Genomic DNA, 26,337 nt, shown 5'->3' with positions numbered 1-26,337 from the left:
ATGAAGTAATTACACACAAGTACCAAGCTCTGGTTTTGTTTTTCCCTCCACTGCTCTATACATGGTTTGGCCCAAAAGCCAACAACGGACATGAGAAATCCTCAGGTAACCTTGACTTTTCGACTCTTTAGGTATCATTTCTTTCTTATGAATGGACATGAGCATTATTTGCAGAGCATAGTGATTCTTCTCAAGGGAAAAAATACATATACATGTGTGTGTGTGTGTGTGTGTGAGAGAGAGAGAGAGAGAGAGAGAGAGAGAGAGAGAGAGAGCTATTACGGTAAATTAATAGGGCTTCGAAACAGAGATTCCAATTAATTTTAGAGCCCATTGTGTAATGACAGGTGAATCGATGGAACATCTGTTGACACAGAAAGTAGTGACTGTATATGGTAACAGAGTGGAATCCAGATCCTTATATATTTTTACCTGCTTCTTCTTTTCAGATTTAAAATAGGAAGGAAAGGAAAGGAATTAGAGATAAATTACACCATGCGATTATTATTTAATATCCCACAAAACAAGAATTACAAAAAACAAAAAAGTATTAGTCAAGTAATCTCATTTGATGTTTTCTTCCTTCATTCTCTCTCCTCTCCTTCCCTCCTCCCTTCCCTTCTTTTCCCTTCCATTTTTCTTTCTAGTTCCTGTGTGTTTTGTATCTTTTTGGCAGAGAATGAAAGATCTTTTCCTTTTGAGGATAATTCTTATCTGTGTGTGTGTGTGTGTGTGTATGTGTGTGTGTGTGTGTGTGTGTGTGAACTACTCTAACTCTTATGATTCGGGTAGAATTAAAACAAAAATTTTAGTTGAAATTAACTAAATGGTCTAGGCCAAAATTTAGTATTCCACAGACACTAGAAAATATTTTTTTAAAAAGAACAAAAAGAAAAAACATGAACGCTACCCCACCAAAGGTATACTACCCCTTGCTATTGACAGATGGCAACACAGCATCCCAAATAGTAGGCGCTATGATTTTCATCCAGCATAATTGATCAAAAGGATAGAGTGAAACGGATTTACGAATTTACACTAATTAAATTTTAACTTAATTTTAGGAAATGACTTAATCGAATGAATTAGTAAATGATAATAAATAAATCAAAACCAAATTTCAAATAATCTAACATTAAGCTTAAAGTTATAAATTTATTAATAGGAATAAACTGATATTCCTAGGTTTTTTAAGAGAGTGCCATTCATTGGTACTATATTCAAAAACATTCAGATACTTTGAAAATCTGCGAGACATTGGATATCAGAGCTTATTAAAGGTCAGGCTCTCTCAGGCCATGCTTAAGAAAAAGTCTTTAAAGCAGCATTTTAGATAATTTAACTGCTTTAGAAAACAGTTCCAGAAAATGAAGCTCCAAATCTTGGTTTTCTGTACTATACAGTTAAAAGAGCTAGTAATTTAAAAAATGTAATTAGAGCATCTGATGATTATCAGAAGGAAAATCCACTGTCCAGCTAGAGAAAGAGCTAAGTAGTTCATAAACTCTTTTGTTCATACTTAACTGCAGTCTTGTCTCTATTTTTATGTCCTTACACTTTATATACTAACTTATAAAACAATTAGTAGCAGTTTTCAAAATTATTACGTTCTTAAATATGGTTGTCTAAAAATGAGCAGAATATAGATCTTTAAGAGGAGCAAGGAAAACAGACATTACCAATATCTGTTATCAATAGTTATTACTGATACCCTTAGTCTCGTTGGCCATGGCCACTGAATTTGACTCTGAAAAAACATGTTATATCAAAGTTACATGGATCAAAAGGCGATTAAGGTAATAATCAGCTCTTTGCTCACCTACATGACAGATGTTTGATAAGTAATTTTTTATATTCACCTCCCAAAGTTCCATTCTCTTCATGTTATAGCAAATTCCAGCTGTGATCAGATTAGACAATTTACTAGAATTTTCAAAGGGGGAAAATTCAGATTGATTCCTTCCCATATGATTAACTTGATTTCAAGATGAGCTTGTAAAAGTCTGCATTTATAGACAAAAGAATTAAACAAGGTTTTGTCTGTTTATTTTTAAATCTCAGCTGGTTTATGGGAGAACAGGCCAAGCTCAGACAATGCATTCCCCGTCTCAGCTCTATTGGCTCAGCACAATGGACGGGCCTAGTGCGGTTCTCGTTTTTGACATTCTGCAAGAATGAAACCCTTGCAGGATGCCAAAAACGGGAACCGCCCTAGGCCCATCCATCCACAGTCCCGAGATGCTGTGATTGAAAATGACATGTGGAATCAGTTGGAGGAAAATAAACTAAGTCAGGGGAAAATGACGCGAGTAACAAACTAAGATAGAGAGGAGACGATTTAAAAAAAAAGAAAATAGCTTTGAGTTAGTATTTTGAGATACGGCAGACAGAAATTTCAAAGCCAGAGACGCAGAATCTGCTCACATAGAACGTACACTCTGGAATAGTACGTATCTATCTATCTAGTCACTATCTATATTTGCATGAAATTACTTTAAATACTGATCTGTAACCCAAAATATATTGTAATATGTCTCCTTGATAAAATCCTTTTTTCCTTTAATGAACTTTACTAAAGACTTTACTGAGGTTGGCAGTATAATATTTTTACTGTCATAAACGAACTGACTCAAATTTAGAGTAAGATAAGTAGAAATTTTGTTGGGAAAAACGATAACCTTTGAGGGTATGAACCAGACAGCTAAAGAGATCTTATTTAAAATTATGCCAGAGCAAACTAAAAGATGTTTAGAGTTAAAAGAGGCATCAAGTCTTTAGAGTTAAATAAGAATGGTTTGAAAAGGTCTATCTTAAAATGTGTAGATGTGAAATATATGTAGAAAGGTAATCTTTAAATCTTTATTCCATTCAGCAGTCACAATTTCAGTTTTTACTATTACATCAGAATGATCAAAAAGCTCACCGATTTGTGTTTGTGCTTTTGTTTTCACACAAGCGCACTAGTTAATATGTACACACACTCTGAACTATCACGGTCCTGGAGCGATAGGCTAACACCAGGCCATACCTGCGGCTCCTCTCATGGAGAGGAGCCCGCGCCTCAGAGAAGGGCCAAGGTTTTGAGGGGAGATGAGGCACAAGGTAGGATGTATGTGGTTCTTAGATGAGGACAGCGGGTGAGGATGGAAATTAGAATGTGTTGTCTTCTGCCTTTGATGGCAGCTCAACTCTGCTGCCCCTTTACCAACAACAAGGCCTCCTCCCAGTGAAAATACAAGCGACGATGTGAAAAGCGATCACTCTCAACGTTTCAGGCCACAGAAAGGGAAAGGGTGGTTATTGGTGCTCGGCTGGGAAGACCTGGTCCTTTATGACTCAGTAGAAGGCCCTAGATCCATAACCCCACACAGATCCTCTGACTCGCTCTCCTCATCTGAAGAGTGGATATAACGGTACCAACGTCACTGCATTGTTGCAAAAATTAAGTAAGATAACCCATTTAAAGAGACTAGAAAAATGCAGGACACACATACTACTTGACGTATAAATGTTGCTGTTCTGAACATCGTCTCCCTGACTCCCTGGACAAAGTATAATTGATTTCCAAAGATGAGAGAAGTTCTCAATCACAAATCCATTAAACCTGAAGGCCAATATACACATAAACACGGGGTTTACTAATTCTCCGATGCTCTCGTCCCTGGAATTGTCAGTTGTCAAAGATGCTGCTGTTCCACAACGGAGACGATAAAGATGGTCACATCACTCTGTGCCACTCCAGCCCTGTGAGTGTGTGTTGCTGACCAACGTGGACACAAACACTGATTTTATGTTCTTCGCTAAATATTTCCTCAAAAAGGTGGGCTTAGAATTCTGGTGTCTTGGTCACAAATGGCATCCCACTGAGCCCACTAGCAATACACTGAACATGGACACTTTATAGTGCTTAGAGCATTTGAGGTTTAGGGGCTCTTTGAACAGTGCCTAGCTTACAGTAAATCTTATAAAAAGCAGTGTCATCATCATCATCATCATTTTTGTAAGGACTTACACCTGTCCAGTCTCTCTAGCCATCACAGTAGAGTTCATGGTTTATTCCTCTTGATCTCTAGTATGTTGAATGCTGCTTGGCCTCAGAAGTGCTTACTTATGAATGAATAACTGAATACATAAATGAACGAAAGAATAAATGAGTAATCAAATAATTAAGAGCATGTAAATCAGTAAACAGATTTGCTGACCATGTTCTATTCTATTGTGGCCATCTGGTCATTCCTCTAATCTCTTGCCAAGCTGTTGTCAAGTTTGATTTGTGACTTTGGTCAAATATATGCCAGCTTCTACAAGCTTTATTAATCTCTTTCTTCTTGCCAACTTGTGTTTGGATAATATAGTGCTGAGGTGGGATAAAGTAGTTTTCCTGTGAACCAGAAGAGAAGACTAGTTTGAGCTAGAAGAACGTGAATTTAAATAAGGGAAGATTACCTTCAAAAAAATGTGTGTGGGTGTAAAACTCTGCCACAACATAGCTACTGACATTCCTGGGATTTCGATTCAGGGATTCTCAGCTTTCTTGAGTCTTGTCACCTTATTCATATGTCCAGAACTTCATTTCTTAGCCATAGAAACTGGAGAACCGAGCAGTGATCCACATTATGCAAATTCATGAGAAGTTGACGTACAAACCAGAATGCCAATATTTTCACTGTACACCAGAGGAAGCGGTTATAAAGATCGCTTTGCTAATGTATTCTTTCCTTGAAGGGGGACTTTACATGGTGGCGAATTATAATTGAAAAGTTGCTTAGTGATCAAAACTAAGAAAAGTGAGATGATCTTAATATACCTATGATCAGCAAAGGAGGGTGTGGTCTGTCCTCCCCACTGTAAAGCTATAGCTTGCGATGTTCTCTTTAGAACAACCCCTTCCCCGGCAGTGTGAGAAGGCCAAGGTCGACATCCTGATGCAGTCTTAAAGAGTGCTGGGAGGAAGAAATTAGATGATGAGATGAGACATGTATGATATATTGCCAGGTAATAAGAACTCTATATTGATAATCTTCAAATTAGAACAACAGTATCTGCCATGTGGAGCCTAAACTTCCATGTTCATTATGTTTTATGACTGATCTCCTTGAGGACACCTTTTACTCACCCAAATCTTACCCTGGTGTATTTCTTATGAGTTGGAAAACCTCCTAAGCACCAAACAAAGGACAATTCAAAATACCTGTGTTAGAAGAGCTTCTATATACCTGTGTTAGAAGGGCTCCTGATACTCCTCAGAGAGGCATTTTCAATACTGTTTTGTTTTCTATGTTTAATAATGTTGATCATAATATAGAATATACTTATGACATTTTGATCATTAGGCAATTCTAACGATTGCAATGATAATTCATTTGTTGAGGATGACAGTCACAGAAAAGTTTTAAAATGTGATATTTCAATTTATATATCTATTTTTTTTTTCGTTTTTTTTTTTTTAGGCGAGGCAACCCTTGGTTGACCTCACAGATTGCAAGGACCTTGTCAGCTTACAATCCCTTCTTTTTTTATTTTTTACGCCTACAGCACCTGGTCTTCCTAGGTGGTCTCCCATCCAAGTATGAAGCAGGCCCAGTCCTGCTTAGCTTCCGAGATCAGACGGGATCGGGCACATTCAGGATGGCATGGCTGTAGACTATATACCTATTGTTTATTGCAAAAAAATATAATAAGATTTTTCAGGCATAAAATACATTATGTTGGGATAAATATTTTGGGGGAATTACAATGAAAATATGGTCTTAAGAGGTTAAAAAACATAAAAATTCTGACTTTTAAGAGCTTATTCTTTTTTTAATAAATAATGGTGAAATACATATTGCAATGAGGTTTTTTTTCCCCCACACTGCACTCATTTTAAAGAGTAATGTCGCACTTTTACACCATAAATCACTTCTTTTGCAACAGCAGCAACTGAAACTTATGATCGAAGATTTCAGATGTTAACTTTAAAATGACGAAGGAAACAGACAGGTTTCCAAACTCTTTTGAGAGATATACAAGAAAAAAAAAAATTGAAGAGCACTGGAGTAATTTGGTCACTTGTTTTCCATTAAAACATTTTCTATTAAATATGCCAGTATCTCTGCCTAAGTCACAGCTGTAGGGAAGCTAATAGGTAGGTGGGCTATCTGTATTCTAGTGGTTGTTTTAACACCTTGTGGCCTCCGTATTCACATTGATATGTTTTGCTTCGATAAGGTTTTATCGTCATAGTTTGGTTTTGCGGATCACTGACCCCACCCATTTTCAGGTTGCCGTTTCAGAATTCTATTCCCAGAGCACTGGCTCTCTCCATGTCCCTGTGTTACCCTGCTGATTGTCCAGTATCCTATGGAAACAAGTGATAGTGAAGACATCATAAACATGGATGGAAATGTCTTGGAGGAAACAAGATGGTCAAAGATGGCTCCTGGGTAACAGGATCCTGAGGGATAAAACTTCAATTTTTTTTTTTTTTTTTTAAAGTACTCATGGGAACTAGAAAAGGCTATAACATCCTTAAAGAAAATAACACAGATTTACCACTACCGTTTAGGATCAGAATTTCAGCTTCCCAGCTCCCATGAAAAGAAAATTCTAGTTCCTGAAAATCAAAGGAAAATTTAATAAACATGTTTCCATAGGAAAATGGTTAACATGTTACAGTAAACCTTTTCCAGTGGTTATGTTGTCATCTCTTTGAAGATCAACTTTAATTACTGAAGAATTGGATGCATACTTCCTTAGTGGGAAAAATGTAGAAATATACATGAATCCTCTAATAGGTGAGAGACAGACTACCACGTATGACTGTGTAGTGTGTGCCCTGACAAATATACTTGGCCAAGAAGTTCAGGTGAGGGGTTGAAATCTGACTCCAGTGCATCTCATCGCCTATGATCTCCAGTAACATCCCAGAGGTACTATATCTTCCTTATTCATATAAAGGTGCACGACAGGCTAATAGTGGCCTGCCATCTGCTATGACATGACAGAACTTGAGGGCATTATGCTAAGTGAAATAAGTCAGATAGAGAAAGACAAACACTGATGATATCACTTACATGTGGAATCTAAAAAGGCTGAACTCACAGAAACAGAGTAGAATGGTGGTTACCAGGGGCTGAGAGCAGGTGAAATGGGCGAATGCTGGTCAGAGAGTATAAACTTCCAGTTTGGAAGACAAATAAGTTCTGTGGATCCAACAGCACTGCATGATGATTAGTTAGTAATACTGCATCGTATAGTTGAAAGCAGTGAAGAGGGCAGACTCTTAAATGTTCTCACCACCAAAAAGAAATGGTAATTATGTGACTTGATGGAGGTATTAGTTATGCTGTATTGGTAATCATTTTGTAATATATAAGTATATCGAGTCAACACTTCATACACCTTAAACTTACACAGTGTTATATATCAATTCTATCTCAATAAAGCTGAAGAAGAAAAACAAAAAGATGACAAGAAGACTGGCCAATGCTCCCGGCAGCAGGATGGCCCAGTTCTACACGAGACCAGCTAGACTGAACAATTTGAGATGGTCTAAAATCCCAAGAGTTGGTTTATACATTTCAGAGATGTTACCTTGAATTGTTAACTTTCTTAATTTTTAGTCTTTTTCTCTAAAACATCCTTGGCTTACACTGAGAGACCCTAACACAGAAGGCTGTGAGGCACCCATTATTCCTAAACTCTATGGATTTTATTCACCACTTTAGGTAGAGACCTAAAGTTACAGCACCTAACTTCAGGTCTTACTTAAGGTTGAGAATAAATTTTGTTTCTTTTAAAACACATCGCATGCATTTTCCTAATGGACACTGTGAATAATATAACTGTTACTTTCTCTTTTTGCTTTAGTCATCAGGAGGTTGAAACCAAAATCTCAACTGCACTAAATGACTGTTGAGAAATACATAGCTCAGATGTTGTCATTCCAAAATACCACCTCCTACCATACACCTGCTAACCCCAACTTCACCTTTTGTTCTTCATATTTTCTCTAATTCCATTTGCATCTACTTGTACTTCAATCTCATTATATGCTTCTAAAACCTTCTGTGAAATGATATAGGTATTTAAGTAAAGAAGTTGGCAAATGAAATTTCATTTCTATATACTTTTGGAAACAATCACTAAAGTTCCTTTTAATGGGACACAGAAAAAGAGTTTTATTGTGCCCAAACTGGAAAATCTAAAAAGTGTGACATATTTCATATTTTATGTCTATATATTTTTTCTCATCATAATATCTAGAAGACTGAAAAAAAATCATGCTAACTTAAGAGAATATGACAAAAAGCTGAATAATCAGAAGTTCTTGGCCCCAGAAATATAAACACCTGAAATTAAAATAAAATCAAAAAGGTCAGCCATATTTTGTATCAGAAATGCACGTTTTAAAGAAATCTAAAGTACTTAACAAACACTGCATTCCTATCGAATACTAACTCATCATCCTACCACCTTTTTACTTTTAATTTTATTTTTTGGCATATTTTTAAAATTTGACTTTTCCCAAGAATAAGAGTTTAGTGATATTTTTAGACCAAATATATTTTAATTATCTATAACTACTAGCAAAGTATTGCTCTTTTATATATTTAGACTGTGGTGAACTGGCTTTACAGTTCTTTTTGAGGCTACTTGACATGGTTCCTGAGTATTGATTCTCATATGGCATGTGCAAACAAAAACGCCTACATTAATTTTGTAAAATGATGTTTTAATTAGGCAGAAGTTGGTCATTTACAGGCCAGAATGTTTAACTACCAAGACATCCCTAGTATCAATGAAGTGTGCCAACTTCCCACAAGTGAAATGTAAAAATTGTGACAAACAACTTTAAGAGCAAACTTCAAGGCAACAACTGGTCTGAGAAGTCTCAGAGGATGACAAGGAAATGCAAGTGAGTAAGGGAAGAAAAGCAGAGGACAGCAAGAGAAAAAAATTCCACTTCTCTTCCTCTTTGCAAAGCCTGAGCAAATTCTGCATGTGGTTAATGAGTCATCATTTGAAGGTCTTTCCCTTCCTTTTTGTTTGGTAGCATAGACAAGGTGATAAGAAAAGAGGATAAAACTCCCCAGGGCAGGAACTTTGCATACAGAACCTAGCAGAGTGGCTCTACCACTGTAGGTGGAAGTCCAAGTTTGTTTCTCTCAGTCTTATCATGTGCAAGCAACTGTTCTAGGTCAAATGTGGCTGAGGGCAAAGAGCAAATACTCTGGGGTTGGGCAGTGGCCGTGATCTGCCTGTGAGACAGTCCTCAGGAGACTTTTTCATCCTCTGCTGTCCCAGGCAAGAGTCAGAAATACACAAGCAAAGAGAAGAAGGGACACAGGTTTATGAGCTAGGTGTACTGCTCCCTAAAGTCGGTTTCCATCGCCGCTGTTAAATTGTGTGGTTGCCATTAATCTTCTACTGGTTATACTCGCCAGACTAAAGTTAGTTTTGGATGTTGTTGTTAACTAAAGTTAATGTTTTTTTGTTAATTTTCTACCAGTTGTGCTTTGTAAGACATGTAAATTAAGATTGAGATCTGTTTTAATATTTCCAGACATAACAGCAAAATTCATAAGTGAGCGAGAAAAGTTACATGTGCATATCCGGCACCATAGCTGATCATTTATTTTACATCTAAACATCTTCATGTCAAGTCTGAACCCTCCTCCCTATTCTTTGTACTTATTGAGTGGATGATTCAAGGCTAAATTTCAAGCTATCTGTCTATACGGAAATAATGTTATTTATTTTTACTTCTGAAAAACATATATTGAATAGAACTTCACAGTATGCAGTAATCAAGATAAAATAATTTCTTTAATGTGTCGATGTTATGGAAGGGTAGGGTGTTCTTCAGTTTCATCGATTATAGAAGAAATACATGGTACATGGTAACAGAATTTTTGATTTTGCAAAACATAGCTCTCAGCTAGTCCTTCTACTTAAAAGTCATACTATATATTATTTAATAATGTATTACCTACTGCATATGTATGAATGATTACACATGATAATTTTCATATATAATCATACCTACTCCAAGTAGAAAGACCCAATATCTATTTTCAGCTCTGCTACTAATTAGCTAGGTGACCTTGACCAAATCATCATTTAATTTCTCAGGGTGTCAGTGTTTTTACCAGTGAAACTGATGATGGGCTGGGTGACCTCTTAAAAAGTCTCCAGCTATACATATTTTAAGAAAAATAAACATGTAAAAAATTTTAAATATAATAAGCAGCATATATTTATATTTCCTCTTGATAATACTAAAGAAGAGAGTCATGGAAGAGACATGACAAAAAGAAATCGTATTCTCATATCATCCTGGAATATAGAGGGTCTCTAAACAAGACAAGGCTTGCACTCCTCTCAAGAAGATCCATAGCTGTCCTAGAAGCAACGCTGGTCCTCCAGGCTCATGACCTCCCCTCTTTGTTAAGAAAAGTAACCTAATTAAGAAGATCTACAAAGAGATATGGATAAATGAATGCCTCACCCACCAACTCACTCACTCAGTCCTGTAAGGAACATATGACTTGTAGAAACTGGAAAGGGGGTAAGTTAATTCAAACGAATCTCTGATTCATGGGACTACTGTACACAGGAGACTTTCACGCGAGGTTATGGAAAAGTTTGGGGAACAAAGTAACTTCTTAAGACTGTGCCGTGAAATGGAAAGTACCAGTCCTTCGGTTTCCCAGGGACATCTCAGAAATGTCTTTTCTCGTTAAGACATACCCTTGCCTTCCCCCCAGATTTCCCACGGTCCTGTCTCCTGCTGCACCTCCAGCTGTGCCCTGGCTAGTTTTTCCTTCTGTAAAAAGGAGAAATAGGTGATTCCGACCGGACCATTCAAGTCACTCACTAAATCCTATTCATAAATACTCGGGTTTCTTCTTCTACATTTCTGGGAAGTGCTGTTTAATTAGTTGATCAGAACTGAGCTGTCATCTGCCCTTGTGACATGCTGATGAGAAAGTAAAAAAGACCTTGGGGTTTTTTTTTTAATAACTATAAAATTTTGCTTACGGTGTAAGATTATTTCCAACAGTTTATTATATATACTTGTAAAGCACGGCCTTTAATTTCAGAAGGATTGTTTCTTTGCAAAGGAAGCCGTTACTATGTGGGACAAAGACATGTCTTTTTTGTGTAGAACTGCCACCAGATTTAAAACAAGCCTCAGAGTCATAAGCTGGAGTTTGTGGCCATTCTTAAACAAAGAAATGCCTCCCTTGATTAACTGATATTTGATGGCTTTCTAAAAGCATTTAGGACTTTGAGGATGAGTATTATAAAAAAGTATGTATAGGTATTCACTATGTAAAAATTATATAAAGCACCCAGGTTACTTAAAGCTTCCTATAACGATGTTGTAAATATTAGACATTTCTGATATATATATACAGCCTTGAAAGTATACAGTGGGTCTTAAAATTCAGCATAACAATATTTTTATATGGATTCACATGCAATGTTCAATCACAGACACACTAGATACCTAGCAAAGTGTGAGCCTGTCATAGCTGAAACCATTGCAGGCCCTGCACCAATTCAATTCCCCACACCTAGGAGTCCCTTGATAGCTGCCATAGCTGACGACTAATCCATGATCTCTTAAAACAGGATTATTGCCCTCACTGATGAAGACTGGGGCACGACCCTGAGGATGTAAGATAAAATAAACCTAGATGGCTACGTATATATAGAATTGACAAGCCTTAGATGAACCTACTCGTGATGACAATGGTGAATCATAACAATGGCAAAGGGCATTTTACCAGGTAAAGGTAAGAAAGGAAGTCTCCTCCTGCTGTGTGCCTTGGGTCTCAGTTTGTTCTGTACACAGGCTTTTATTTCGTGATAAACAAATCCATATTGAGACTTACTGCTGTGTAGACACACCGGAGAACATCATGTTCGCTGGTGTGTCTGTGTAGATGTTCTCTGGTGTGTCTGTGTCTGTGTAGACACACCAGAGAACATTAAAACTTACTGCTATGCGAAGAGGCCATCGAATGTGGAGGCAGTTTGGGGAAAAGAGCAAAGTGAATTTCAAGGCATAAGAAAGCTCTCCTTATTGATAGAAGGTATCTTTCTTTTAAATCAAAGTTTTACCAAAGGATTGAGCTTTTATGGCCAAAGATGAAGTAATGAGAGTACTCTGATTTATGAAATCGTGTAATCAATATTCCTGTATATGAAGAAAGATGTGTGTATATGTGTGTGTGTGTGTGTGTGTGTGTGTGTGTGTGTGTGTGGCATTCAGAGTCACAGGTGCAAGTTTCTGTCTGAAAGTGTCACGAGTAGACTTATTTCAACAAGCACTTTTGGCATGCGATGGCATGAGCAAGCCTCTTCTTCATCTGCACTGTGATGGCAGAGTCCATAGTGCAAGTGTCCATAGAGCAAAACTTGAGAGCCCGACTGATTTGAATCCCGACTCATCGTCTTCCTGTCTGACGCTGGACAAGTGAAGCATTTAACCTCACCATACTCCAGGTCCTCATTCATAACTCAGAAATAGAAAGAGCACATACATCTTTGGGTAGTTGTGAGGATTAACTAAGAGTCCTTAGACAGGGCCTGACACATAGTAAAAGACATATTTAATAGCTATTATAATTATCTAATTCTTATTAAGTACCTACTAAATATCAGGTGCTTATGACTCCTGTGTAGTGGATGTTAATGTAACCTGAAATTTCTTTATACTCTTAAGTATTAACGTTCTGTACTTCTAAAATTCCTTGTTTTTCTTTAACAAAATGAAGTATCTCTTTGCATGACTCTTTATTTTCTCCCATAAACAAGCAAATTCATTTAGAGAAAAAAAAATCTAACAAGAGAATGAAGCTACGCTTCTTTTTGTTTCCATAAGGATCTCTTAACTTATTCTGTGAGAATGAAAATCCAATTTTTTTTAAATCAAAGAAGCAATTTCACATGTTAATATCGTTTGGCATTTACTTTGTTCAGGCCTTGAAGGTAAAACCAATTCTTTGCATTATTAGACTTGAGTTTTACTTCAAAAATAAGTTACAGCAGCTAAATGGAATTAGTCTAGAGCAAAAGAGAGGTTTCTTTAATCACGCCTCGCCTCACAATCGCCCCAGAGGTGACTAACCTCCCGAAGGCAGCAGGTCTAAAAGTAGGCCTAATTTCTGTGTAGGGAGGAAAGGAAGATTTTTAGCAGACGGCAGAGGTGAGGACTCAGTGGCTTTCAAATTACAATGCCTGCAGTGAGTACTTGAGGAATACGGAAGCACAGCTCAGAAAATAATAATTCCCACGTTAGACTCTGTGGCTAAGCCATTCAAAAGCCTGTAAGGCAATTTAACAGATGTGAATGGTAATTACGAGGGATTCTGATAGGAAACAGGAGAAAAGAAAAAGAGGCAAGAAGCGCAGGGGGAAGGAGGTAAAAAACCCAGGTTTCAGAATACTTTAAGTCAGGACGAGAAAAACTGAAAGCCGAGAAATCACGCGCCCTTGTCCACACAGAGCGACACACAAACCGCGAGATGACATTTTTGTATTACTACAAAGAAAACAGAAATACTAATGACCCAATATTTTTTAAAAAGGAGAACTGGGCGTATTGCACTAATTTCTAAGTCCTTGAGTTAAGTAGTTACATTTTCTGGTGGCTACAATGTAGAGAAAGATTTAAGAGAGAAATAACTGAAGACAATGGCACAGAAAGGAGAACTCGTGGCAGAATGGTGAGAAAGAAATAAGGATAGAGGCTGAACCCTGCAGCTGCAAAAAAAAAAAAAGGAGAAAAGTCAGAAAGAAGGAAGTCCCAACATAAAGCAGAAAAGAGGGGAAAAAAATAAATTTCCTGCAGCCAAATGTTTCTGGCTACCTGTATTTTAGACTTCCATAAACAGGGCATATATATGTTTGAAATTATCAGCATAAATGAAATATTAAATTACTTATATACATACATCTAACTTTATTTTACGAGCATGAGAATACTAAAGTGTATTAAATAAATGAGTATTGTATGCATATATATAGCTGAGTTTACAAAGTGGGATTTAGCAATTCTTGATTGAAAAAATAGTTCTTCACCATGATTATGAAGTTTAAAGAAATCAGAGAAAGCCCAGAACTGCTCCCAAATTTATTTATTTTTATACATACATATAACACATATATACATATATATACACACATACACGCATACATATACATATAAATATACATAAATATATACTCACACACACACAAACACACACACACACACAAAATAATAGACGCCCTGCCCTTCACTTTCACAGAGTGGGCATTAATAATTGAAGAAGGAATGAATGAACAAACTAAGGGATGAATGACACAAGTCTCTGAAATGTGGAGATGGAATGGCGACAGGTTCTGTTAGGCTCCCAGCTTTACCACTTGCCCTGCCTGGGACTATTCGAAGCCTCAATTCCTCCATCTGTGAAATCCAGGCTAATATGAAAACCTATAACCCGTAGAATTTCTTTGAGAATTCAATGATAAAATCGAGATAAAGGCTGAGGCCACTGCCTGCACAGAGTCAGCACTCATTTTAATTACATGGGTTACTGCTGACACTATTATGGAGCCCATCTCAGAACACAAGGTACAAGATCTGTCCTGGTCTATGATTTTCCTGCCTGTAGATTTCCAGACTTAGGGCTAAGAAAAAGATATTAGTCTTGAAATTGCAAAATTACAAGCTTTTAGCGACAATGTACATTTGTAGTTGGTGCCTCAGCAAGACATATTGGGAAGGCCGTGGAAAAAGGGGAAAAAAGCAACCAAGAGAAACGACTCAGTTCACTTAATAACCCTGGCATAGTTGTGGTCACTTAATAAATTCCCTTTTCAAGAGTGCCTGAGTCATTAAACGAGGCTCCATTTTGAGGGCACTAGGACACTATTTAATTGCAGGCTCCAGGAAGTTATTAAATGGGACCCTCGTGGTTTGAAAACAATTAATGAATCATTTAATGAATCACACACCAGTATATTTGTGAGCCCAAGAGGCTTGAATGAGTTAATGCATGACTCTGTGAGCATGATTAATAGTGCAAGTGTCATTAAGAGAAATAAAGATAACTGGCAATGAAAAGAATCAACAGAGCTTGTCCCCATATAAATTTAAAGAATATACTAAAAAAGAGGGGAGGGCGTACCACTTCCAAACCATTTCAAACAGTCCTTAAACATTTTATAAAGAGCTTTAAGTCATAAAATAGGAGGAAGATGAACACTAGCAGAGAACCATCTTTCAAAAGAAGCGACGAGTCAAAAATCAGGCACTACTATATTGTCATAAAAATGCTTCCCAGCGGCGAATGGTATTTTCTCTCCTAACTTCTGTAGCATGTACGATCAAGCCATGAGCTAAACTTGAAAAAAAAGACTTCTATCAGCTTCCTCCAAAGTATTTAATTAACATTCATAAGAGCTGACATTCCTCCAGAGAACGCTGGTTGGCGTCCCTCAGCCCAGCATGTTCTTGTCCTGCATACTCAGGTGATACAGAATCTTGCCTGATTTGCAGCTGGTCTCTATCTTAATGGTGTTTTTAGTAACTGAGCTTTACATTGATGTTATTATCCCTCCCCGTCTCCTCCACGTATGGCCAGTCCGACCCAAACCCTGTCGTCTGACACACTTCTCGGATGCCAGTCTCAGATGGCCACCTGGATCTGTACGAGTTTGGTCTGCTCAACATTGACTGTGTCTCCGTTCCATCTGCCTGATATAATATGTGTCCCAGTCTGTCCTGAACTTCCCTGATGGGGACTGTTTGTGGGCGCCCTAATGCCAAGCTCTAGTTACAATACTGTCACCTGGCCTGCTCTTCTCCTAGTCTCCCCAGGCTACCTCCCTCCTCAACTGTCCATTAGATATCAAACATACAATAGGTCTGACTCACCCCAGCCCACTGCTCCCTGCTGTAGGTGATCCATCCCTGGTCATTTCTTTAATCATTATTTTGAAGGCTGCCCAACTATATGCTAGAGATCAATAACCAGAAGAAAATGGATTTGGCTTGAAAAATAAAATCTGTAATTTATGCCAAATCCCAGATACAGATGAATAGTTTCCCCCAAATTTTAATACTCCCCGAATTCTCAGGGGGTAAAATTCATATTAACTTTGGTCCATTCACTTCAATGAATATTGAGTAAACATGACTGTCTTATCATTCTCTTGGCAGAGCTGATAACTCAGTCTGCTAGTTTATTTTTAAAAATTAAAGTGAAATAAAGATAGGAAAGGAAAGTTCCTCCAAAGGTGAATGCTTTAATTACAGCAAATCCATTAATACATTCTCACAGGTAGACAGCAAAGCATCTTGCACTGTCAGAAGCCGAGATGCAGATGTTCCTCCACAAGACCGAATGCAAACTGCAATTAAGCGGGTACACGAGCCAGAATGTGAGCTGTGGAGAAGTCATTCACCATCTTACTTTCTTCCGCCTTCGGCACTAATGTCATCTTTGAATGACTTCCATCCTACTGATGCTGTCTACGTAATTATGAAACGCTTTCCATCCTGTTTCAAGCAATAACCTATTTTACTTTTACTTTTCTGTCAAATGAACTGAATAAGTTTTAACACTTTTACATCCAAAACAGAGGCAAATACCACTGATATTTTTGAGTGGTTGCTATTACTTCATTCTCGATTGATGAACAGGGAACATATTTATGTTTTACATGTGTAGAACATACCTGTGAGCCCACGTGTGTACACACACACGCACACGCATTTTATTTTAGTCTCCTCACGCTTGAGCTCATCTTTCATTCGCATAAATTATTTTCTAAGTTTTAATCACTAGGTTCTCTGATGAGAATTTCACTGAATATCAATGATCCAGACTATACAGAACATACTATCCAAGAGACATCGTTTAAAAGATTAAAAATACTTATATAATAGCTAAACTAGTGCTTTTCAAAGTAGTGCGTTCTGGACATGTCTAGGTGTCCCTGAGATCCTTTCAGAGAGCCCTAAGGTCAAAACTATTCTCATGATAATACTGACACATGACTTGTCTTTTTCACCCTCCTTCTCTCACGAGTCTAGAGTGGAATTTGCAAGAGGTTATATCATGTGTGATGGCATAAGAGACTGAATATGGATGCAGATATGTTAATTAGATATCTTCTGTTAAGCTGAATATTAGATTTACAAAAATGGAAAACATATTGCTACCCTTCTCACTGTTTTTCTTTTAAGAAATACAGTATTTTTTTTTCATAAAATGTCATTTATGTAAACATCGAGTGGGTTTGTTATTTTAAGAGAAATTATTAGGTAGATATTTTAATTCACTTTCAATTTCTAATGTAGGAAATACCGGGAGAGATAACTCATAATAAAAAAAAATTACTAGGGTCCTCAATAATTTTTTTAAAAGTTTTAAGGGATCCTAAGAAAGAAAGATTTGGGCATCACTGAGCTAAAGACAAGCTTCTGAATCACTGACATGTTGAGGTGGGGAAGCTGAATGATCGAGAGGCACACAGAATGTGAAGCCAAACGGTTAAACTGAATTTTAATTTTCCTTATATGCGATTCCTTTGATTCTTCTCAAGTCTGAAGATATTTCTTAAAAATTGTAGAAAAAGAGAAGTGAAATATTGATCCTAGGCAGCAGTATTCAAACTATTGCACTATCCCAGAAAAATAAATAGTAGCCTTTTTTTTTTTCTTTCCTTCCTCCCCACTGTGACTGATCAGCCCTTTGAAGTAAAGCATTCTGTAGTCTTGTAGAATGTAGAATAAATTACACAGAAGTAAAATAAGGAGAATATAATGATTCTCAGTTTTGAGTTTCATGCCATGGATTTTAAATCTGAACAAAATATGTCAACATATTAAAAAGAAGAAGGTCAGAAGAAGGTCAAGTTTTGATGGCATCTATCATGTCCAATCAGGCTTTCTCGCAGTCTGCTAAACACCTCCCATTCTTTTCATCAGTCTTTATCAGCTATGCCTTCTTAACTTTCTATTGCTTTTTTCTTAATAAATATTATTCCCTTGAAGTGTAAGATGAACAAAGAAACCAAGACTCAAGCACAGGCAACCAATATGAAAGAGGCCTCTCATCTTATTTGTCCTTAATTTTGGGCTTCTTTTAACACTGGTCAAGGCATAACCTAGGCTGACCTTGTCAAGGTGTTGACTAACACTGAACTTACATTAAACAGATCTTTTTGATCTGATTTTGTCACTGCTTATCCACATCTCTCCCATTTATCTCCCGTTGTTTCTCTGAATACAAGTGCAGAGTTTAATATCTGTCTTTATAAACCTTTTACACTGTTACATTTGATTCTCTGATTTAAGTCTGCCACCCTGCTTCCGGACTTCTGTTTACAGAAGCAGAACAGCAGCTGTGAAAAGGAACTGCCTGACTTCAGAGTCAGACAGAAGCGGGTTTAAGTTCTGGATCTGCTGGTTGATTGTCTGATTTCTCCAAAGCTTGACTAGCCTCTTCCTCTGGTTTTCCACTATTCGCCTAAACATTTTGTTGACCTCCTGATATATATCTGCTGGGTTTCTTTTTTTTTAATTAGAGGATGCAAACCCAGACCCCTTAGTCTTTATTGCTATATTCAGGTTAACATTTCTATTCTAGGATAATAAATTGATATCTACCGTGTAAAGCTGTAGCAGAAATCAATGTAAATGAGACTTTTCAGATCTTGGGAGGAAAAACAAGCAACTCGGAACTTCTGTTACCCTAAACCTTATTGTGAACGTTCAAACTGCTTCACTCTGAGCCACAGTTTTATAATTAGGAATCCATCAAAAGAAAAGCTCACTCATCACCTAACCAAGCACTTAGTAGGCACGCAATATCAACTTAATTGAAAGAATGTCAAATTTTAATGCATGAACTTGAGTTGGCATCAGCAGTCAACACCTTGTCCAAATAGATGTCTAACAGCATGAAGAAGAAGCAACAGGCACGTTAAGCTAAGCTACGCGTTCTTTCAGTCCACCGAGAAGAACACTGAGAAGCTGTAGAATGTCAATACTTAAATATGTGTTGTATATAATAATATGATATGTAAAATATATACAATGTGATAACAATAAATTAAAATTGCTAATAAATTACAGCGCCTTCTACAACATGGAACGGGAGAAGTTACCTGACGTTTTTGGCAGTTTCAATAATTGAGAAATGTATAAATTTTATTTAGCACTATAATCAAATACTGAACCTCTTTCACCTTTTTCATTACATCAGTAATGTAACGGATCTTTATGATTTTTGTTGTCACATCTGTCTTTTCAAGTAATTCAAAGCAGCACTCTAGGATTTTCATGTATTCGGGAGGCTAAAACGAGTTACCAAAGAGTAGGAAAAAAAAGTTAAAAATTCCCTTACCTGGCACCATATACTTAATGTCAATCAATAAATCCGGTAGGTGTTTCTTTAAATTGTAAAGTTGCCTCACAGTTACTAATTCAGTCAAACAATTTTTGTAATTAGCCTCAGCCTTAATAGTTAAAATAGTGAGAGTACACAGGAGACGTTAGGGGAGAAAGTGAAAGACTCCATTCTTGAAAGAAATTAACATCTTACACATAAATTCAGAGGCAGAAAAAATGGGAGGTGTATCTAGGATACTGAAAAAAACAAACAAACAAACAAAAACACCCAGCTCATCCAAAGACTGGCAGGTTCAAGGCTTATTTAAGCACAACTTTATTTTAAATTACTGTTGTGTAAATAAACATAATGTTGTGTATCTCATAAGAGTGCCGAGAACTAAAATGAGGTAATTGATAAGAAAATGGTTTGCAAACTCTTGAAAACTATAAATGTATGGTTATTTTTAAAAATCATTCTTTCTGATCTCTATAGTACTTTAAACAGTTCTTGAAGAACAGAAATTGGGGAGGGGAGGGGGTGTATTCCATGGATAACGACAGCATGAAATAAGGTAGAAACATTGAAGTACAAATTTGGTCTGAGTTGACTAGAAAGATAATAATGAGAGTCAAGGGGGAAGAAGCTGAAAGAAGATAAACAATTGATGAAAAGTCCTGGATGCTTTATTTCACAGAGAATTCCGAAATACCCCCTCTGCCTAATACATTGTATGTGACATTACTAACATTAATAATATGTTTTTAAAAATAAATATAATGGAAATACTTTTCTCACTGATTCTAAATAGAAAATTTTAAAAGTCACTATTCAGGTTGGCCATGGAATAGCAGAGAATACCAAAAAATGATTCATTAACATACTTCGAAAAGTGGGCACCCAAAAAGCTTTAAAGTGCTGACGATCACACTGTGTTTTTAGTGTTTTGAAACCAGGCCTGCACGCTTTATCCTTAAAAGTTGTGGTCTGAAGTGTCATCTTCCGTCGTGGCTGCTGATGCAGAATACTTTTGCTCTTCTAGAATGGCAGTCCACATGAGTCAAAGCAAGTTTCAAAACTCCCTCTAAGATTTTTATTTTTCTATAGCATACCAGAAGGAAGGTTACATAGGCTGTAATTCAAAAAAACCCATAATTTGGTTATAGTCTCTAAAGGATAAAGCATGCTTTGCTCACAATTGAGTGAGCGTCCTTAAATCCTTCCTTGTAAATAACATGGTACCTAAGCTACTTTCATTGCAGCAGTGTTTCTGAATACCCGATAGGCTTACACTACGCAATGCTAAAACATCTGAAGAGAAAAAGAAAGTTTCAAACGATAATATGCTTCATATATAAATCCCTAAACATCCATGTTTGTTAAAATGCAAGCACCTGGCAAAGTATCTAGGTACATGATGGGCATTTGAAAATTAATGAATAAATAACGGAATAAATGTACACATACAGGTATAAAACTCACTGATTGATGGAATTTGTAAAAATGGCATCTAAATATTCTAGATGGTTATGATTTTAGCAATCAATCAGCAAACCCTGAATGAGTACATTCGACGAGCCCAGCACTATAACCCACACGTATTTGATAGGACGTCAATGCTTACGTGAGTCTAAATATTTCAAGCATAAGCACGCTTACACTTTGCATTTTGTTCATTAACGGTAGTCAGCAAACTCTAATTCTCAGAGTTCTAATTAGCTGTCCTCTCATTGCTTTAATCTCAAAATGAACTTTTTTCCCCCTCCAGTACAGGTGCCTAAGAAATTTGAGTCCCAGGACTGAGCAATGATTCACTGGCTAATATTAGTGGCAGAGATAATAATAGCTCCCTTTCTTTAAAGACCAGACAGCATGCCAGAGGCAGTGGCATCAATAAAAACTAAGGAAGTTTAGGATTAGACACTAAAATAAAAAGGAATCGTCTTCTACATTTGCCACAGAGAAGCCCTCTGTTTTATCTTCCTCACGCTGTCAATGCGTTTGTTGTCAATCCTGAGAGAAAATCAAAATGCCTAATGAGAGCCATTTCAAAATAGCATGACACCCAGAAAAGGCCAGAGTTCATTTTATATATCCTCTCTAATGTGTAAGAAACGACAGAGTAATCTGAAGGCTGAAAAATATTAGCAGAGAAAAAGAGACAAAATAACTTGCTTTGGCAATAAAAACAAATTGAGCTATAAAGACTATGCATCACGATTAAAAAATTAGAAAGACCTTAAGCCATTTTAGCTTCAATTAACTACTTGGTTTAAGGCTAGCTCGTTGACAGATTAAATTATCCAAATGCCAATGAGCACATTATATATTAAATGGGTTTGCCTAGAATTGAGCACTATAGTTATCCAAACAATTTATCTGGCAATTCTATCATTCCCAGAAAAAGTACTTTACTTGAGTTTGACTCAAGACAGCATTTATTGAAGCAATGTACAATTCTCCAAGTTTTACAAAAATGTTTATGCCCTGTTCAAAGAAAATATACTTTTTTAAAAAAAATCTAAGAGGAGTGAAAGAGCATTTGTAAAGTTAAATACCCTAAGTGTATTTTTTTCAATTCTTTAACTTGAGATGTAGATAAAAATTCAAGAATATTTTTAAAGTGGGAAAATAATATAATTCCAGTCTCCTGTTTGCTTTTAGATATGGTTATAAATAATAAAATTTCAAGAGTCTGATGAAAAGTATACGTGATGCTCAGGTGATATTTTCCAAATACTTATATCTACGTGTTATAGTCACTATTTTATAAAAAGTACAAAATTTGTAACTCGTCAAGCAGCAATTCTAACTTATTTTTAACCACTTGACAAATTCTTTCTTGCTAAATTCCACTGGAAATGTCTTTGCTACCCACATTCTCCAATGTATCTTCCCAGAAAGGTAAGGCTGATTTGGGCAGTACCTGTTGCAACAATGCTACCTGAAATTGCTTTAAGCTCCCCCCAGCCTCAAGGTATTTGCTGGCATTATGTTAAGTAGTTTTCCACTGATGCTAACCCATGTTGAAGACAAGAGAGAAAGGAAAATATCAAAGTTGACAGAATACATTTTAACCATTGCTAAAATTAGGGACTAGGCTAAGCTCGTATAATACAGCCCCAAAGTACAGTGACTCGATCGAATTATATGGGTTTATATATCTCCCCCAGAGATAGGCAGCCGTCAAGGGTGAAAGAGTGGCTTTGCTCTATGAGGTCATCCAGGGACCCAGCTTCCTTCCACTGTGTTGCTGCACTGGAGTGTGAACAAAGAATTCAGAGTGGAAGCTGGGTTACCAGATCTCCATTCCAGCCCACTCAGAGGAGAAGCAGTAATCTCTTAGCAATCGTCAATGCGGATATTGCAAAAAATTATTTCTACACATTGATTGGCAAACACCTAGTCACATAGCCATACCTAGGTGCTTGGGTGGGTGAGAAAAAAAAATCATCACTAGCTTAGTAGCCAAATACTCAACTAAAAATTATATAACTGAAGAACAGATTTTATGGGCAAAGAGCAATCCTTTCCTCCCTCCTCTGACCCAATCTATAAAATAGTTTTAGTCAAAATATCACTAATGTTATTTTCTCTTCACAGAATTCAAAGATCATTGAGCAGGCCTCAAACAACTTGTTGAGGTCACCTTCACAACCATGACTGAACTGGCATTTTAAATAGGATCACCTGTTTTCTAGGTTTCTTTCAATGTGGGCAACAAGGGCTAATGTTAATTTAATTATCAAAAGATCAGATGTGTTTCTGAATGACATTTTTAAAAAAGTACCCGCAATGTAATATCCCTGATGAAATAACTGAGTTTAATATGACAACAGCCAACAGTTGTTAGAAGCAGAAATGCTTCTATCTGCCAAGAGATACTGTCATAATTAACAATCGAGAAACAGTGTGACATTAAATGGAAAATAAACTGATATATGTATGTGCTATAACTAGACACATTTATTGTCATAACTATTTAGATTTTATGATGCTTTGCTTCCTCTTAAAAACTGTTTTTTAAAATCTTCCCCTTTGATAGAGGAAAACATATCTACAGCACAATGTTGGTGGAGAAACCAGAAATTACAGTGTTGTATACATTTCACTACATTCAAACTGGTAAAGAGATCTGGTTTCTACAGAGATTTTCGAATCTTGACACATGAATTCTTCTTACTTGATGCACGAGTTTCAAAATAATCTTCCAAAGTTAGCAAAACTCTCATTTTGCCACAAATGGAAAAGACCTCTTACTCCTAAACCCTTCCTTCCTAATCTATGTTTTTTTTCTTTCTAGTTCCTTCACCGCACTCCCAGAACAACGGTGCAAATGGGCCTTGAAAAGAAGAAATGGGAAAGAATAAATGGGGGACCAGTGTTTGAACTCGAAAGTGCCACTATTAATTATCTTCCAATTTGGGGGAGTTCACCTAAAGAAAATGCTCCAGGCAAATGAAGCTAAGATTTTTTTTTTCCCTGCTCAAGGCAAAAAGCTTACGAAAAATTTCATGAGTAAATGCGCATTGAGTGCTTCTGCATATATCGTGTAACATCGATATCCTGAGCTTTTCTCTTAACATGTCCCATATTTTATGTGACCTTGAACTAGAGAGAGATGATGAAATCTCTCACTTCTGCAATTCTCAGGCAAACTGAAATTTTTTTTAGCTCGAAAGGAAATCATACCATTGAAGAAAAGAGAAATTTTGCTGTCGACTTCTTGGAGAAGTTTAACTAATTACATTAACTTGTATTTCTGTCTCCCCTATAAAACACAAATTCACGGCAAGAACTTTTATTCGAGTCCTATTTGTACTCAGCTCAGCATTCTGGGAAGAGACTGAAAACTGATTCGCTTGTGCACACATGCATGCACACAAACCATATAGTACCTTTATTTCTCTTGCATTCTTCATTTTCTTGACAAATTTTGGAAATTTTACTACTATGACTATTCATTACCAATGTTGTGGGCTGGCTTAAACTTGGTTATTTAAATTTACCACAAAAATGTTTCTAAAAACTAACATTATCCCTTTTTATTTTTTTCATCTCTCCGATTATTCTTTCTGAATAATAATAAAAAAAAACAAATATATTACTCTTCTACCACCATGTTGCAACTACAACTTGCAGTTATTTATTTTTATGATATGATTAATGAGTAAAACAGTGAAAGAGCCATCGAGTACTACATTCGGTATTTCTTTTCTATTCATTTTCTATCGCTGCCACCACTTTCTAGAGTTCAAAAACTGAAATGGCGTACAATTCTGCCTTTTACATCACTCCCCAGGTTGAATCCCAAAGAAGACAGCATAGTAAGAAACACCGAGGAACTGCTTCGGTTTTACGATTTCATTCTTTGGACCTTGAAATGTCCCATTAGGATAATACGATCGGTTCCTGTTAGAAAGTGTCAGATAAGTCATTTAGACTAGTCATCTACCCCATGAGATTTCCTCCGCATCTCTGACAGCTGCTCTCCCAGATCCCACAAAGTTGACTTTCCTTATCCTGGCTCAAGAAGCTCCAAGAGCAGGTGCCAATGACCATCTCCGCCTCCCGCCAACCTCATCCCAGCCTCCGCTAACCTCATCTCAGCCTCCCCTTAACTTTATCCCAGCCTCCCCCTAACCTCATCCCAGCCTCCCCCTAACCTCATCCCAGCCTCTCCCTAACTTCAATCGCACAGGAGGCAACCTTCGCCCAGGTCCCCACAAGTGCTCTGCTTTTCCAGCCATGTTTGTCATCCCTTCTGCCTCCAGCTCTGCCTAACATCACATCCATCCCTCCACAGCCCATTCCAATGGGAGCCTTGCCTAATCTTTCCCCAGCAACGAAAGAGAAAACTTCCTTTTCTGCACCAGACTCTCTGAGCCTTTTAGCAACGGGTGCCTGCTTGTGCTTAGCACACTGCACCCTGTACTCTAAGTGTTGTGTGTTTTAATTATCCCTCTCTTAGATGTTCAGTTCTCTGAGGGCAGGAAGTCTGCATCTGCAATTTCTACACGTTATCAAGTCTTTTATTTTAAACATGTTCAGGAGTCAATGACGTAAGTGGTGTGAGATGCGGACTAGACTTCCTGGGGGAGTACTTTGTAAAGCCCATGTCTAATTGCCAAGTACCTCTTAAACTAATATAATATTGCATGTCAACTGTAATGGAAAAATAAATTTAAAAAAAAAAAGAGTCAATGACTCTCTAAGGTTGAGGAAACAAGATGGGTAGGAGAGAGACAGTGACTGACGTGAGCCTTCTGAACCCAGTGACGCCTTATGTTTCTGAAAAAGCGAGTGCTTGCCTCGCTCCACACTAACCAGTAAGAGGAGATTCGAGGGTTTAAAAGGAACTCGTTCCATGGTTGCCTAACGTCATCGTTTCTAAACAGAAGAAAAGTTTTTATCTTAAACGCCCCCCATGCTTTTCACTGCATGCCATTTCCCGGGACTCCTTCTTCAAACCCTTTAACACTCCTCTTCTTTTACTGATTTCACCGGCAGGAGTCAGCCGTTAATCACTGCAGTCGTAAGTGTGTTGACCTCTGCTAGTCAGCTAGTTACTGGGAGCTCTCTTTAGCAAGACGAGTTTTCCACATTTGTCCTCTACTTGCTGGAATGGCGTTCTCCTCTATTTTTTCCGTGACCACCCACAGGCAGGTCTGGAATTTTAATATGGAAACCTGGTTTTATGATTAAGAAAAAGCCTGACAGACCTTTTATGATACGTCCTCATAAGAACTGAATACTGATTCCGAGAATTGACTCTGAAAACTTTTCTGACTCCAGACCATTTTAGGTGGTACCCCAGTACTACACGGGCCCCACACACTCGCCTGTGGTACCCAAACCTTCATGGCCCACAAACACTCACCTATTCCCACTTTGCAGTGGAAACAGATCTTTTGTCATATCGAAGAAATGACACAAAATTTCTTGTGATGTTTAATGA

General features: G+C 37.2%; 1 protein-coding gene, 1 long non-coding RNA gene and 1 other non-coding gene across 5 annotated transcripts in view; 1 reads left to right on the top strand and 2 right to left on the bottom strand.

Moving 5' to 3' along the window:
- Positions 1–24,402, top strand: part of LOC112475641 — a 25,622-nt gene extending 1,220 nt beyond the window's left edge. Inside the window, exons 2-3 of one of the 2 annotated variants that reach the window (XR_003044818.1) lie at positions 11,623–11,786; positions 23,683–24,402. This is a non-coding gene — a long non-coding RNA (uncharacterized LOC112475641). Of the gene's footprint in view, positions 1–11,622; positions 11,787–16,322; positions 17,183–23,682 lie in introns of those variants that run through there. The other variant, XR_003044819.1, reaches the window with a different exon arrangement.
- Positions 1–26,337, bottom strand: part of PLXDC2 (plexin domain containing 2) — a 366,773-nt gene that overhangs the window by 291,073 nt on the left and 49,363 nt on the right. The window lies entirely within an intron of this gene.
- Positions 5,527–5,645, bottom strand: LOC112475692. The gene has a single exon (XR_003044826.1). It is a non-coding gene; the product is annotated as a 5S ribosomal RNA (ribosomal RNA).

The sequence above is a fragment of the Pteropus alecto genome, unplaced genomic scaffold (genome assembly GCF_000325575.1).
Source record: "Pteropus alecto unplaced genomic scaffold, ASM32557v1 scaffold11, whole genome shotgun sequence".
Classification (NCBI taxonomy): Eukaryota; Metazoa; Chordata; class Mammalia; order Chiroptera; family Pteropodidae; genus Pteropus; species Pteropus alecto.
The sequence above is the reverse complement of the archived record's forward strand: the minus strand, read 5'-3'. Positions and strand labels throughout refer to the sequence as shown.